The sequence below is a fragment of the Bombina bombina genome, chromosome 2, assembly GCF_027579735.1.
Source record: "Bombina bombina isolate aBomBom1 chromosome 2, aBomBom1.pri, whole genome shotgun sequence".
NCBI lineage: Eukaryota > Metazoa > Chordata > Amphibia > Anura > Bombinatoridae > Bombina > Bombina bombina.
This window is the reverse complement of record NC_069500.1, coordinates 665,176,745-665,192,928: the sequence shown is the minus strand read 5'-3', so window position 1 is coordinate 665,192,928 and position 16,184 is coordinate 665,176,745.

The window sequence follows — 16,184 nt, the reverse complement described above, 5'->3', positions numbered from 1 at the left end:
CCCTTGCTCTGTTTCTTTATACGGCACATTTTTTTTCTTTTAATTTGCTGAATGCAGGATATTTGAAGGCTGTGTAATAAAAATAAGACTATATATATATATATATATATATATATATATATATATATATATATATATATATACTGCTTTTGAGACATGAAATATATACACACACTGATTAAGATCATAATGTGTGAGGCATGCTTCTTTAAATATACACCACAGAAAATATTAATGGATTTGTATTAAAGTCCCCTGTGCAGTTTGCAGATGTCCTATTCAGATATATATATACATAAATTAGGAGATGATTTTAGATCGTTGGGGTATAATATTAAGCCATTTACTTGGCCAGAAGCAAAAACATTTAAAACACCCTGCTCTTCCAACTCACGTGTCTGTTTTTCTCTGTTCCATTTCTTTTTCACTTTGTGTTTGATGGATTCCTGTTTGCTCATCTGGATCGCACTCCTTTCTGTGTTAGATTCCTGTGAACTTCAGGAGTCTTACTCTGCCCTACTGCTGCCTCAGTGCTTAGAGCATTTCTAGTGCAGCAGTAAATGCCTCCATACAACATCATCCCTTTTAAATTGCTTTAAAGGGTGTGTTTCACACAAATATAAAATTCTCCTTGAATGTCTTTGTGCTGAACATGTGTGGGTTTTTATTTATATTTTTGGTTTTCATTTTACTTTTTTTCAAGATTTTAATCTTTCTTAAAATGGCTGTCCAAATTAATGGATTTATTCAATAAATTCTACATAATTTCTGAATTATTGTAAATCTGTAGTCAAAATGCTTTTGTATTGCTGACAAATGTTTATTACTACTACTATATATGAAATAAAAATGGAAGACAGTTTAAAATATGGACTTTCCTAGTTTAGTTATGAGTTAAGATGAAATATTATTTAAACTATTTTATGTAAGTTTAGATTGCCCCCTACCTAGTTTGCATTGCACTTTCTGTTAGATTTTTAAATTGTCTTTTTATACTTCCAACAAATGTTAATCTTTTTTTTTAAATTTGCATGGCCCTTTCCTTTGAGTTACTGTAATATATCCCCTACCTCATTCCTTTTGCTGTATGCAGAAATCATTTCAGGTTTAACTTACAAAACTGTTTTGCAAGAAAAGAAAAAAAAAAAAGAAAAAAAATGGGAAAATACATTTTTCTACTAAAGCTTCCAAAATCACATTCATAAATTACCCTGTAAAGGAAGACGCCACACATGGTTATATATAAATCTACCAAAAGGAACTGGTAATTTTGTTGTATGGAATAAATACCTGCTGATTGAATTAATTGCTTCTTATTGTGGTGGATAATTGAAAAATGTAACCTAGTGTGTCTGAAACTTTAATAATTTGGCCTTTTTCTTAATGCTCCTCTTGGCACTTTAACTTTGAGTGGCTACCAAAAAACTATAAAACAAACTGTGACTTGCTCTCATCACTTTTTTTATTTTTCAAAAAACTTGTAAATATTGTAATCCATTGGACTTTTTTTGCTAACCTGTTAATAAAAATATGGGACCATTATCCTTTTTACTGGTTTTAATGTATTTTTTACATATACTGTTATTTAAGCAAATGATGGACCACATTAATGGCTGAAAGAAAACGCATGGAAAATATATTTTATATATATATATATATATATATATATATATATAATATAATTAAAGCAAGAGGTCAAAAAGTGGACATGAAATAGCGCTGGTTTCTCAGAGATAATATACATGGTAAAAGGTGGAAGACTGGATGTCAGAATATCAACCACAATGAATAAATAATATACACGTTATTCATATGAATAAACACATAGAGATATTAGAGTAAAAACAGATAGCACAGTGCATTAATATAGTGCATTTATATATCCGGTTGCTGAAACGGAATACTCCACAGTTAGCAGTGAATATATGTAAAGTGCAAACTTACAAGAACAAACCTCAATCATATGAAGTAAGTGATCCGCACAGCAGAGGATTCCTCTTGTGGCACTCAGCTTTCCTCTTTGGTGTGTGAGAGAAACTTCAGTGGGTTTGCAATCGATACTCCCTCGGCCTCTAAGTATGGTTCCTCCCAAAATATGACAGGATCTCCAACCGCATATATATAGGGAAAAGAAAGGCTCAAATAGTGTGATATTGTTTTTTAAAAACACATATTTTATTGCTAAACACACTCTCACAAATGCCTGCTTACATTTCATATCCTCAATGCTATGAGGTATTTGACAAAGCTGTTAAAAAGTAGTAAATGCAGAGGCACAATTCTTCTCTGCTTTGCACTAAAATGTTACGCTCTCTCCTAAGATGAAAGCAAAAAGTCTTGAATAGGTAAAGGTATACCGGGGTTTCCGGTATCAAATCAGTCCGGTTTGTTTCTTTTTGTCCGTGGGGGGTGCGCGGTGGTGTTTTTGGGTGTGGTGGGGGTGGGTGGGTTGGCAACGGTGGGTGAGTTCTGGGGTGCAAAGCTGTTGTAGATGTCGATCTTGCGGTGGAAGTGGCGAGGTTGTCGCAGAGGTCCTGGGAGGGTACAATGTCGTCGGTGTCGCTGTTTGGAGAATTCTTTAATGACTGTGAACAGTTCTTTGCTGTTGTTGGTGTTGATTCTGTCCTAGATGGCTGTTTTCTTGGTGGTTTTGATGAGTTGGTGGTAGGTGGTAATGGCTTCTTTGTAGGCCACTTTGTCCGTGAGGGTCTTGCTGGATCTCCAGGTTCTTTCTAAACATATGCAATGGCATTTGGAGTCCTGGAGGGCCGGGATGAACCATCTGGCTTTGTTGGTGGGTTGGCACCTGGACAAATTCTTGAGGGGGGCGAGGGTGTTTTGGCGCAGTCGGTGATCCAGCAGTGGAGGTTGTGGGCGGCGGAGTTAGCATCTGTGGAGATCGTGGGGGGCTTGTTCAGGTTGGTGTATAACTGGTCTTTGGTGGTGGTGATCCAGTTTCTGCGGAGGGGGTGATGCTGCTGGAGGTGTTTTTGTGGGTTTGTTGAGGGAGAAGTGTATGCAGTGGTGGTCGGTCCAATGGAATTCGGTGATGTGGTTGCCTGACAAGATAGGGTCGAGGGTGTGTCCCGCTACGTGGGTTGTGTTGGCGAGTTGTTTCAGTCCGATGGTTCCGAGGTTTTCCAGAGGGTTGGTAGTGTATAGGTGGAAGTTGAGGTCGCCGAGGAGGATGTGGTCCGTTGAGGCGAGGGCATGGGGTGCTATGTGGTCGGTGATAGTCGCAGAAGGCGTGGCAAGGTTCAGGAGGTCTGTAGATGAGGGTGCCATGGAGGGTGGTGTTGGGGTTGACCTGGATTTTGAAGTGTAGGTGTTCAAAGCCTGGTGAGTGGTCGTCTGAACTGGTTGTGACATGGAGGGAATGTTTGTGGATGATGGTGGTGCAGTTGTGGCAGGTGAAGGGTCCTCTGATGTTCGTCGGAGATGTGTGGTGGAAGGCGGACGATCTGCTGGTGTTGAGAGCGTGGAGGGTGCTGGCGTCATAATGGTGGCGGTTGCAGGAGCCAGAGTTTGTGGCGCTTGGCGCGGTCACCATTTAAGTATGCGGCGGGTGGGCAGGCAGCTGTGGCGGCAGAAGGATAAGGGGAGAGTAGCAGGGATTAGCCTAAAGCTAATAACCTAATGCTGTCCTCAGGTCAGGAACGGATAATTACTAAACTATATAACAAAGATACGGATTCAATAGTTATCTCCATGTCTCTAGCGGACACATTTGGCCAGTTCCAGAGGTTTAGAAGAAATTGTTCAACCATAGTTTCATTTAAACAGGAATCAATTAAATTAAAAACAAATTCAGGGCCAAAGGGTATGCAAATGAAATCATTGAGGAGGGGTATATTAAGACAAGGGATCTAGATAGATCAACCTTATTAACCAGTCAAAAAGAAAACATGCAGAGAAATATCTTCTTAACCAAATATAATAAGGAATCGTCGAGAATTAAACGAGCAATAAATAAACATTGGCATGTCCTATTACAAGACCCCATTTTGGGCAGAACTTTGGACCCTACACCCAGAGTAGTTTTTAGAAAAAATAGAAACTTTAAAGAAATTCTAGCCCCAAGTAAGTTGAGGGACAACACCCAAAATACCAGGGGAAACTGGATTAATAAATCGGCCAAAGGCTTCTTTAAGTGCAATAGTATGTAGTATATTTGTTGGAATGTTCTTGTAAAAAACATAGAGGAGGGTAGTGGAGCATTTGAAAAACATTGAGAAAGGAAATGTGTCACATGGTATGACTGACCACTTCAGGGATTGTCATAAAAATTATAACTCTAGCCTCAGGTATAAAGCAATAGAACAGGTGGTTCTTTATGAGAGACGAGGAAATAGCTTACTCCTGAGACAAAGGGAAACATTTTAGATCCACTATTTACAGACTTTGGAACCCCTGGGAATGAACAGGGACATTCACATTCAAGCCTTTTTGGTGTAGATACACTCTGTGTTTAGTAATGTACTTGTATATCACTAATTATAAGAGATTAATTCTAGCGGATTTATTGTGCCTCTGTTAGCCCAAGTATTCGACCATTGCGGATTATTGTGGAGTCACCATTTGAAAATGAACTTGGTCCTTAAGAACTCTGTCCTCTTCTGTTACGATCAGCATTGTCTGGAAAGTAGCCACAGGAGAACAACTATACTTATGCAGGATGACTTGTACCTTACCTTATTTGATTGAGGGTCTATTTGTGAGTATCCATTGCAGGGGAATTTTTATTTGTGACATTTTATCTTATCATTATAAATATATTGCACTATGAGAAGTGCTTTTGTGTGTTTGTTCTTTTAGATAAAACATTTTTGTGGAATTCGGATTGGAAATCTGAGGGGTTTACTAACAAGCAGCAAGCACTTCCTGTGGATTATTAAAGAAACAACAAGAGGGAAAGACTGTCAATATTCATAATAGATAAGAAAATTGCTATTTGAGTGACTCAATTCATCAACTCAAACATATATATTTATTTTTCGGTTATTTTAAAAATATTTATATATATATATATATATATATATATATATATATATATATATATATATATATATATATATATATATATATTGTTTTAGTTGTGTGTGCGCAGCTATTTTCCAGTCAAGAGCTTTGTCTTTTAACTGCAATATATATTTTTAAAAGGGAGTGAAACTTGATTAAAAAAATATATTCCATGAAAGAGTCTGCTGCTGACAAGGCTTGTCATATTAGTAAAGTGCATTGTTATATGTTAAAGGCAATTTGGAAAAAAGTAAGTAGCAGGGGCGGCCCAGGAAGGTCTGCAATGTGTGTTTTTTTCCCTTACTTTCTGAGAATAATAAAAGCCACAGATAAATGTTTTCAACCTGGCCAGGGGGATTGTGTGCAAGTGAAACTGTAATTATAGAAATGACTAGAAAGTGACTCTTTACTAAATACATCCATATTACGCATATATCAGCCATATTGGATACATTTTCTATCAAGGAGTGAGTGATTTATTATGTTTTCATTGTTATAAAAAAAAAAAAATGAAGATGGACTCCCTTTAGTTTTTAAAGCAAGAGCACTAATGAGCTGTAGTACAGCCTTCTTCATGTTACCCTCTATCCAGATCACTTGAAGTGCTTATACTTTTCAACGAAACAATATATTTTTCATTTTGTGGTTCTTTTTCCTTCATCAAATGGTGCGAGTCTATGGGTTATCACATGAAAATTCCCCTCCTGACCACTAAGAGGAGGCAAAAGAAACACCAAAACTTAAAATCCCTTCCACTTTCCATGATATTCGGTGATTTATTTTGCCTCCTTCATGAGGAATGTGCAGATCTACTTGTAGTTGAAAGGCGTCATCTAACTGATGTGAGGCACAGGATCTAGTCGCAGTAACCTGTCCAAAGGGGTAGATAAGGAGTTATCAGCCAGGCAGTGAAAGGTCTATTCTCAATGAGAATTGTCACAGGCCTCCCACATGAAATGTGGACTTGTGCACCACTCCCCTGGGCTGTAGATGCTGTTACTAATTTATGATGATTGACATCATGCCTGCACTGCCTAGTAGATGGTCTCATCTACTGGAAGCGCGTTACTACAGCTGAAGTAAGCACCGTGGACAAAGGTGTTAACAGGTAAGTACTTTGCACCTTCATAGCTTACAGGCTATTAATATGAACATGTACACCAGATTCACATAGTCTGGGCACATATCTTTATAGACCATACACCTTATATTAGCAGTTTCCAAAATGTTTGAACACTGTTAAAAACATAATAATAAGTTATTAAGGTTACTGTTGCTCTAAAATTAGCATGGACAGCTTAGTTCAGCTATAAGTAGTGCTAAATTGCTCCTTATTCCATTCAGGTTCTCGGCTTTAGTGCTCACTGGTATCACAGGTATGGCCCCTATGCCACCTCAGTCTCTGGTGGGTGGAAGAGATTGAGTCTTTTACAGGAGGCTTGGGAGAGATTTGTTCAGGTTCCTTTGGAATTCCAAATCTTTTCCTAAAGGTATTAAGGTCTCCTTGGGGGTTCTTTTCTCTCTAAAGTGGCCAAAGATTCTTTTAAAGACCAGGCTTTTTTGGTTTGTGTAAGATATCTGGAGATAATGGGAGTAAATATACTCCAGTTCCAACTTCAAAAAGATCCAAAACAAGCTAATTCTGAACAGATTCTACAACGTTTTTACTTTCAAGATGGAGATTTTTTTGCACTCTTTCCTTTAGTGCAAGAGGGTCAGTTTGTCTTCCATAGACTTAAAATAAGGTTGTTGTGTTTTGCTTTTTTATACACATTCCTGTTCTCAGGGGTCATGCCAAGCATTATCAGTTTGTCGCCCTTCCTTTTGGTCTGGCTACATCTTCCAGAGTGTTTACAAAAGACTGTGAACACTGCTGATTGTAGTTCATCTTAAAGGGACAGTATACACCAATTTCTTTCATGTAAGTGGCAAGAGTCCATGAGCTAGTGATGTATGGGATATACATTCAAACCTCAAAATGCCTATAAATACACCTCCCACCTCACTCATACTTCAGTTTTACAAACATTACCTTTGTTGGAGGATGGTGAAGCAAGTTGTGCTTGATTTCTTCTGTGAAAGGCGCTTCTAAGCATTTTTAAGCCCAGTTTCTCTCAAAGTACAGTGTTTGTTTGAGGGATGTGAAGGGAGTATTTGCCTAATGATGCCATGTTTTCACCTATGGGCAATCTATTCTAAGGTTCTCTGTAAATTCGGTCAAGGGGATTCATCTGCCACCTCCCTTTACAGATCGACATTATACTCCTCTACCATTACCTCTGCTGATATGTTTCAGTGCTGGTTTGGCTGTCTGCTATATGTGGATGGGTGTCTTCAGGTAAGTATATATCTTTTTTTTAAGACACTCTCAGCTATGTTTGGCACTTTATATTTTAAAGTTTTAAATATGTATTGAATATATTTGCCATGAGTCAGGTCTATCTGTATTTCCCTTTGCAGTCGTAACAGTTTCAGCATGGAAAATTATGTTTGGGAGAAAAATTTTTTTACCTGGGGTTCCAGCTTGTTGTAACTTCACTTCTGTTTTTTCAAATTTTTGTGGGCAAATTAGGCTTGCGATGGGGCAAAATGCTTCTATTTATTACGTCATTCTTGGTGCAAATTTTTTTGATGCAAAGGTTGCGTTTGTTGTGACGCGAGTCACGTTATTTCTTGCATCTTTGTTGACGCAAATTTTTTTGCCGTGAAGTCGCGCTTGTTATGAATCGTATCGTGTCATTTCCTGTTAACCTTGGCGCCAAAAGTTTTTTTCTCAGCATTTGCGTTTTCTTTGTTGGCGTCATTTTTGGCCCCAAAAATGTTGTTATATTAAGTCTCTCTCTCTTTTGCTCTCTGCTTTCATTTGTTACAGAGGGCTATAGTAACATAGTAGATAAGGTTGAAAAAAGACTGAAGTCCATAGAGTTCAACCTATACAAATCTAAAATACTTACAAAAAGCTCCAGTTAAGCTTAAATAACCCAATTAAAATGTGACCCATTTAATACTAGCAATCATATCCATGAATTTTGTTTATATACAGAAATGTATCCAGACTATTTTTAAATGTATCTATGGTATTGGCATTCACTACCTCCTTTGGTAATGAGTTCCACAATTTTATTGCTCTTACAGTGAAAAAACGTTTCCGTTGCAGGAGATTAAATCTCCTTTCCTCCAACCTTGAATTATGACCTCTTGTCAGAAACAATTTTCTTGGAATAAATAGAGCTTCTGCCATCTCTGTATATGGGCCTTGAATATATTTATATGAAGTAATCATGTCACCTCTCAAGCGCCTTTTTTCCTAAAGAAAACAGACCCAGTTTGGCTAGCCTCTCCTCATAGGTTAAGTCCTCCAAACCCCTTATTAGCTTTGTGGCCCTTCTCTGAACTTTTTCTAGTTCTGCAATATCTTTTTTAGCAATCGGTCCCCAGAACTGCACTCCAAACTCAAGGTGAGGTCTTACCAGGGCTTTATATAATGACAGAATTATGCTTTCCTCCCTTGAATCAATGCCTCTTTTAATACATGCTAGTATCTTATTAGCCTTTGAAGCCGCTGCCCTGCATTGTGCACCCATCTTTAGCTTGTTATCTATTACTACTCCCAAATCCCTTTCCTCCTGTGTTTGGCTAAGTCTTGTCCCATTTAAAAAATACGTAGCCTGCTTATTTTTACTTCCAAAATGTAGAACCTTGCATTTTTCCGTATTAAATCTCATTTTCCATTCACTTGCCCATAGTTCTAATTTTAGCAAATCCCCTTGTAAAGAGAGTTCGTCCTGCTCTGACCTAATGACCTTACTTAACTTAGTATCATCTGCAAAAATAGAGATGTCGCTATTTAATCCTTGCTCCAAGTCATTTATAAAAATATTAAAAAGAACAGGGCCCAGTACTGATCCCTGGGGGACGCCACTGATTACCTTTGTCCAATCTGAGTATGATCCATTTACTACTACTCGTTTCTCCCTATCTTTTATCCAGTTATTTATCCATGAGCTAACATTTTCAGCTATTCCCAGTCCCTTAATTTTGTGCATTAATCTCTCATGTGGCACTGTATCAAATGCCTTTGCAAAATCTAAGTATATCACATCAACTGATTCCCCTTTATCTATATTTTTACTTCCTTCCTCGTAGAATCTAATTAGATTAGTTTGACATGATCTATTTCTCCTAAAGCCATGCTGATTAGAACTCATAATCTTGTTTACACGAATATGCTCATCAATATATTCCCTTATAATCCCTTCAAATATATTCCCCACTATTGATGTCAGACTAACTGGTCTATAGCTTCCTGGATCATCCCTGCTTCCCTTTTTGAAGAGTGGCACCACATCAGCTTTACGCCAATCCTGGGGTACCATGCCTGAGGATATTGAGTCTTGAAAAATTAAGAGTAAAGGTTTGTCTATAACAGTGCTAAGTTCCCTTAACACCCTTGGGTGTATTCCATCTGGGCCTGGAGTTTTATTTACCTTAATATTTTCCAGTTTTTTCCTGATATCCTCTAAACAAAACCCAGTTAGTGGTATGGACTGGCATGTTCTATTCTGTTCCAAAGTATCATTCAATTGTTCCTCTCTTGTGTATACTGAAGAAAAAACTGGTTTAGTACCTCAGCCTTCTCCCTGTCATTATTTATCATGCTACCCTCCACGCATTTTAATGTACCTATATTATCCTTCTTAGATTTTTTGCTATTTATGTACTTAAAGAACCTTTTAGGGTTAGACTTAGAATCCTTGGCAATTATTTTTTCATTTTCAATTTTGGCTAATTTGATTGCTTTTTTGCATGCTTTGTTACATTCCTTATAAATATTGTATGCTGAGTCTGTACTATTTTCTTTTAATAATTTAAATGCCCTACGTTTTTTCCTAATTTCTCTTAACACATTTTTATTTAGCCATAACAGCTTTTTTTTTTAATTTATTTTTTTATAACCATATGGTATTTGTTGATATGTATATTTATTTAACAAATTTTTAAATATTATCCTTTTATCCTCTGTATTTTTATTAGAAAATACATTGTCCCAATTTATATTATTTAATGATTTCCTTAAATCGTTGAATTTTGCTTTCTTGAAATTAAAAGTCTTAGTTAAGCCTTTAAAACACTGCATATGAAAAGAGATTTCAAATGTGACCATGTTATGATCACTGTTACCCAAATGTTCTTTAACGTCTATGTTTGATATTATATATGTATTGTTTGATAGCACTAAATCCAATATCTTTACTCCCAGTTGGCTCCTCTATTAATTGTGACAAGAAGTTATCCCTAAGAACATTTAAAAATCTATCCCCCTTAGCTGAATTACTAGTTTCATTGGCCCAGATTATATTAGGGTAGTTAAAATCTCCCATAATTACAGCACTGTTATTAGCAGCCTTACCTATTTGGATAAGTAGTTGAGTTTCCTCCGGGTCACTAATATTGGGAGGCTTGTAGCATGTTCCTAGTAATATTTTTTTATGATTTTACCCCCCACTCTTTATTTCAACCAACAGGGTCTCTACATTGTCACTTGTATCATAAATAGCTTCCCTTATTGTAGGTTTAAGGTTAGGTTTAATATACATGCAGATTCTTCCACCCCTTTTATTATTCCTGTCCCTCCTAAATAATGTATACCCCTCTAAGTTAACTGCCCAGTCATGTGAATGATCCCACCAAGTTTCAGTTATACTGATAACATCATAGTCCTCTTCTGCAACTAAGAGCGTTAGCTCCCCCATTTTACCTGTCATGCTTCTAGCCCAGTGTTCTATGATATTTGCTTTTGTTTTACATATAAGCATTTTTTCCCATTCCTGAAACTGCTATTTTGTGGAAATGGGATATTTTGTTTACTGTAGGAACCAAGTTACCTGAAAACAAATCTACCAAAACTAAGTGTGTATGTTGCAAATTGTCTGATCTTCCTTCTTCAGCTCAAGTATGTGGCACTTGTTATGAGAAATTGTTTCATGCTGATAATGTTTCTATAAGTACAAATACATCAACTGTTAAACCTTCACAGTCAAATGTTCATAATATTCCTGTAGATATAAAAGATTACATTGCTGCAGCCATAGAGAAGGCTATGGCCTCTATTTAACAAGGTCTGATGGACCTGATCCGACAGTGCGGATCAGGTCTGCCAGACCTCGCTGAATACGGAGAACAATATGCTCTCCGTATTCAGCATTGCAAACCGCCCCCTGCAGACTCGCTGCCAATGGGCCTCCAGCAGGGGGGTGTCAATCACCCCTATAGTACTCGATCGGGTTGATTTCCGGCGATGTCTGTCTTTGTGACCACTGCTTCATAACTGCTGTTTCTGCATCAAGCTTGATAGATAGGCCCCTATGACTGCTATTCCGCCTTCAAATAAAGAAAAAGGTCTCTCCCTACTTCTCATAATTCTGATGAAGTTTGTATTGATCAACAGCATACTGATTTTTCTGCTGATGAGGATTTCTCTAGTTTAGAGGATCCTACTTCAGACTCTGAAATTGATAAATCATCCTTTCTTTTTAAGATGGAATATATCCGTTCTTTGTTAAAGGAAGTATTGTTTATTTTGGGTATTGAGTAATCTAGTCCTCTTGATAACAAGAATAGCAAACGTTTGAATTCTGTTTTTAAAACTTCTGAGGTTGCTTCTGAAGTTTTTCCTATTCCAGATGCTATTTCTAATATGATTACTAAGGAATGGTCTAAGCCTGGTACTTCTTTTAATCCTTCTTCTAGGTTTAAAAAATTGTTTCCTTTACCTGTGTCCAATTTAGAACTTTGGGAAAAAGTCCCTAAGGTTAATGGAGCTATTTCTACTCTTGCTAAACGTACTAATATTCCTATGGAAGATAGTACTTCTTTTAAAGATCCCTTAGATAGGAAGAGATAATCTTATCTTAAGAAGGCATATTTACATACTGGCTATATTCTTAGACCTGCTATTTCTATAGCTGATGTTGCTATAGTACAGCAGTTATCAGATCTTGATTTGTCTAGTATTGTTCTTGTACTGCAACATGCTAATCATTACATTTGTGATGCTATATTTAATATTATTAAGATTGATATTAAATCTATGCATTTAGCTATTCTATCTAGAAGAGCTTTATGGCTTAAATTATGGAATGCTGATATGGTGTCTAAATCTAGATTACTATCTTTATCTTTTCAAGGTAACAATTTATTTGGTTCTTAATTTGATTCTATTATCTCCACTATCACTTAGGGGTAAGGGAGTCTTTCTGCCCCAAGATAAGAAATCTAAGGGTAAATTTAAAGCTCCCAATCGTTTTTGTTCCTTTCATCAGACTAAGGAACAAAAAAACACTCCTTCCCCTAAGGCCTCTGGTTCCAATTAGAGAACATCCACGAATTTGAATAAATCCAAGCCTTATAAGAAACCAAACACAGCTCCTAAGACTACATGAAGGTGAGGCCCTCAAACCAGTTCAACTGGTGGAGGGCAGATTGAAATTGTTTCAAGACATTTGGGCAGATTCTGTCTAAAATCAGTGGATTCAGGATATTGTTTCTCAGGGATATCAAATAGGTTTCAGTATAAGACCTCCCATGGGAAGATTCTTTCTTTCCCATGTTCCAACAAACCCTGTGAAGGCTCAGGCTTTTCTGAAGTGTTTTTCATATCTATAGCTTTCAGGGGTGATTGTTCCTGCTCCTCTACAGGAACAGGGTTTGGGTTTTTATTGAAATCTGTTCATTGTCCCAAAGAAGGAAGATTCATTCAGACCAATTCTGGATCTGAAAACTTTAAATCGTTTTGTAAGAGTCCCAACTTTCAAGATGGTGACTATAAGGACTATTTTGCCTTTTGTTCAGCAAGGTCATTTCATGTCCACAATAGACTTACAGGACGCTTATCTTCATATTCCGATTCACCCAAACCACTATCATTTTCTGAGATTCTCTTTTCTAGACAAGCATTACCAATTTGTTGCTCTTCCGTTTGGCTTAGCGATAGCTCTGAGAATCTTTTCAAAGTTTTTTGGTGCCCTTCTATCTGTAATCAGAGAGCAGGGTATTGCAGTGTTTCCTTATTTGGACGATATCTTGGTACTAGCTCAATCTTTTCATTTAGCAGAATCTCACACAAAACAACTTGTGTCGTTTCTTCAAAGACATGGTTGGAGGATAAATTTACAAAAGAGTTTCTTGATTCCTCAGACAAAGGTCAGCTTTTTAGGTTTCCAGATAGATTCAGTGTCCATGACTCTTTCTTTGACAGACAAGAGATGAATGAAGTTAGTGTTAGCTTGTCTAAACCTTTGCTCGTTTTCATTTGAGACCTCTTCAGCTTTGCATGTTGCACCAATGGTGCAGGGATTATACTCAGACATCACAGTTGATATACTTAAGTCCCAATATTCAACACTCTGACTTGGTGGTTAAACCATCACCTTATTGTTCAAGGGGCCTCCTTTGTTCTTCCTTCCTGGACTGTGATCACAACAGATGCAAGTCTTACGGGTTGGTGAGCTGTCTGGGGGTCTCTGATAGCACAAAGGGTTTGGGAACCTCAGGAGGCATATGTCAATCATCAAGGGGGGACTTGCAGTCCTTCAGCAATGAAAGAATATCTCTGATAATCCAACTCTTGTCAAATTTCTGCGATTCATATCCCAGGAGTAGACAATTGGGAAGCAGATTATTTTAGTCATCAGACTTTACATCCAGGAGAGTGGTCTCTCCATCCAGATGTGTTTTTCCAATTGGTACATGTCACAAATACCTCATGATTGAGATGCCAAGGGGTTAATTCTCTTTAGCCTTTGAGCTAAGAATCATTTGTTTTTTCAAGAAGAACTGTGTCCTGTGTTTGTTTGTTTTTGTGATAAAACCAGACCCCATTATAAATTGTTTGAGTTCCACTTGAATAACAGTTATTGTTTAGTCATTGAGGCAGCAAGCCCATAAAAGTGGTGGTTCCAGAGACAATAAGCAGTGCCCTCTCCCCAGATCCTGATGAGGTCAATAAAAGGACATTGGTACAATGTAAGATGTGTGTTTAAAACAGGTTAGGACATTAGATGAAGGGAAATATGACAACCCTGTCATATTTGGTATCAAACTGATTCTCACAATGTAACTAAGAGATTGCCTTTCTGCTTATATAAAAATGGATGTATCTAGCAGAGATTATGTGTTCTCTGATTTCAGGCAAAGACTTAGAGTTTATTAACTGTCGTAAAAAAGGGGGCTTCCCAGCCCCTGCAAAGAGGGTGGGGTCAGGCAACTTGATTTCTGGAAAATATGTATAACAATCCTTTGTTTTAACAATGAAATTGTCATTCTTCCAAGGGAAGCTGTTCTACAGAGGAAGGACCCATTGCTTCATGCCATCTCACTGGCACAGATTCCAAAGACTAGTACAGTATAAGGTTTCTATTTTCTTCTTTTTATTTTACTTGTAACAACTTTTTATTAATAATGCATTGTGCATAATAATTTTTGGCATAATAAATAATTAATTTATTAAGCTTTGGTCTTTGTCTAATATTTGAACCACGTTACTGAAAGAGACTGGTAGTTATAAGACGGTATAGTAGGTTATTTCTCTTGTTAAGTGTATCCAGTCCACGGATCATCCATTACTTATGGGATATTCTCCTTCCCAACAGAAAGTTGCAAGAGGATCACCCACAGCAGAGCTGCTATATAGCTCCTCCCCTCACTGTCATATCCAGTCATTCTCTTGCAACTCTCAACAAAGATGGAGGTCGTAAGAGGACTGTGGTGTTTTATACTTAGTTTATTTCTTCAATCAAAAGTTTGTTATTTTTAAATGGTACCGGAGTGTACTGTTTATCTCAGGCAGTATTGAGAAGAAGTATCTGCCTGCGTTTTCTATGATCTTAGCAGAAGTAACTAAGATCCTTTGCTGTTCTCACATATTCTGAGGAGTGAGGTAACTTCAGAGGGGGAATAGCGTGCAGGTTTTCCTGCAATAAGGTATGTGCAGTTAAATTATTTTTCTAGGGATGGAATTTGCTAGAAAATGCTGCTGATACCGAAGTAATGTAAGTAAAGCCTTAAATGCAGTGATAGCGACTGGTATCAGGCTTATTAATAGAGATACATACTCTTATAAAAGTGTAATATAAAACGTTTGCTGGCATGTTTAATCGTTTTTTATATATGTTTGGTGATAAAACTTCTTGGGGCCTAGTTTTTTCCACATGGCTGGCTTGAATTTTGCCTAGAAACAGTTCCTGGAGGCTTTCCACTGTTGTAATATGAGTGGGAGGGGCCTATTTTAGCGATTTTTGCGCAGCAAAAATTACAGACACAGACATCCAGCTTCTTCCTGCATGATCCAGGACTTCTCTGAAGGGCTCAAAAGGCTTCAAAAGTCGTATTGAGGGAGGTAAAAAGCCACAGTAGAGCTGTGGCAGTTGTTGTGACTGTTTAAAAAACGTTTTTGTCATTTGTTATTCCGTTTTTGGTATTAAGGGGTTAATCATCCATTTGCAAGTGGGTGCAATGCTCTGCTAACTTGTTACATACACTGTAAAAATTTCGTTAGTGTAACTGCCTTTTTTCACTGTTATTTCAAATTTGGACAAAATTTGTGTTTCTTAAAGGCGCAGTAACGTTTTTTATATTGCTTGTAAACTTGTTTTAAGTGTTTTCCAAGCTTGCTAGTTTCATTGCTAGTCTGTTTAAACATGTCTGATACAGAGGAACCTACTTGTTCATTATGTTTGAAAGCCATGGTGAAGCCCCATAGGAGAATGTGTACTAAATGTATTGATTTCACCTTAAACAGTAAAGATCAGTCTTTATCTATAAAATAATTATCACTAGAGGGCTCTGTCGAGGGGGAAGTTATGCTGACTAACTCTCCCCACGTGTCAGACCCTTCGCCTCCCGCTCAAGGGACGCACGCTAATATGGCGCCAAGTACATCAGGGACGCCCATAGCGATTACCTTGCAGGACATGGCTGCAATCATGAATAATACCCTGTCAGAGGTATTATCTAGATTGCCTGAATTAAGAGGCAAGCGCAATAGCTCTGGGGTTAGGAGAGATACAGAGCGCGCAAATGCTGTAAGAGCCATGTCTGATACTGCGTCACAATATGCAGAACATGAGGACGGAGAGCTTCAGTCTGTGGGTGACATCTCTAACGCG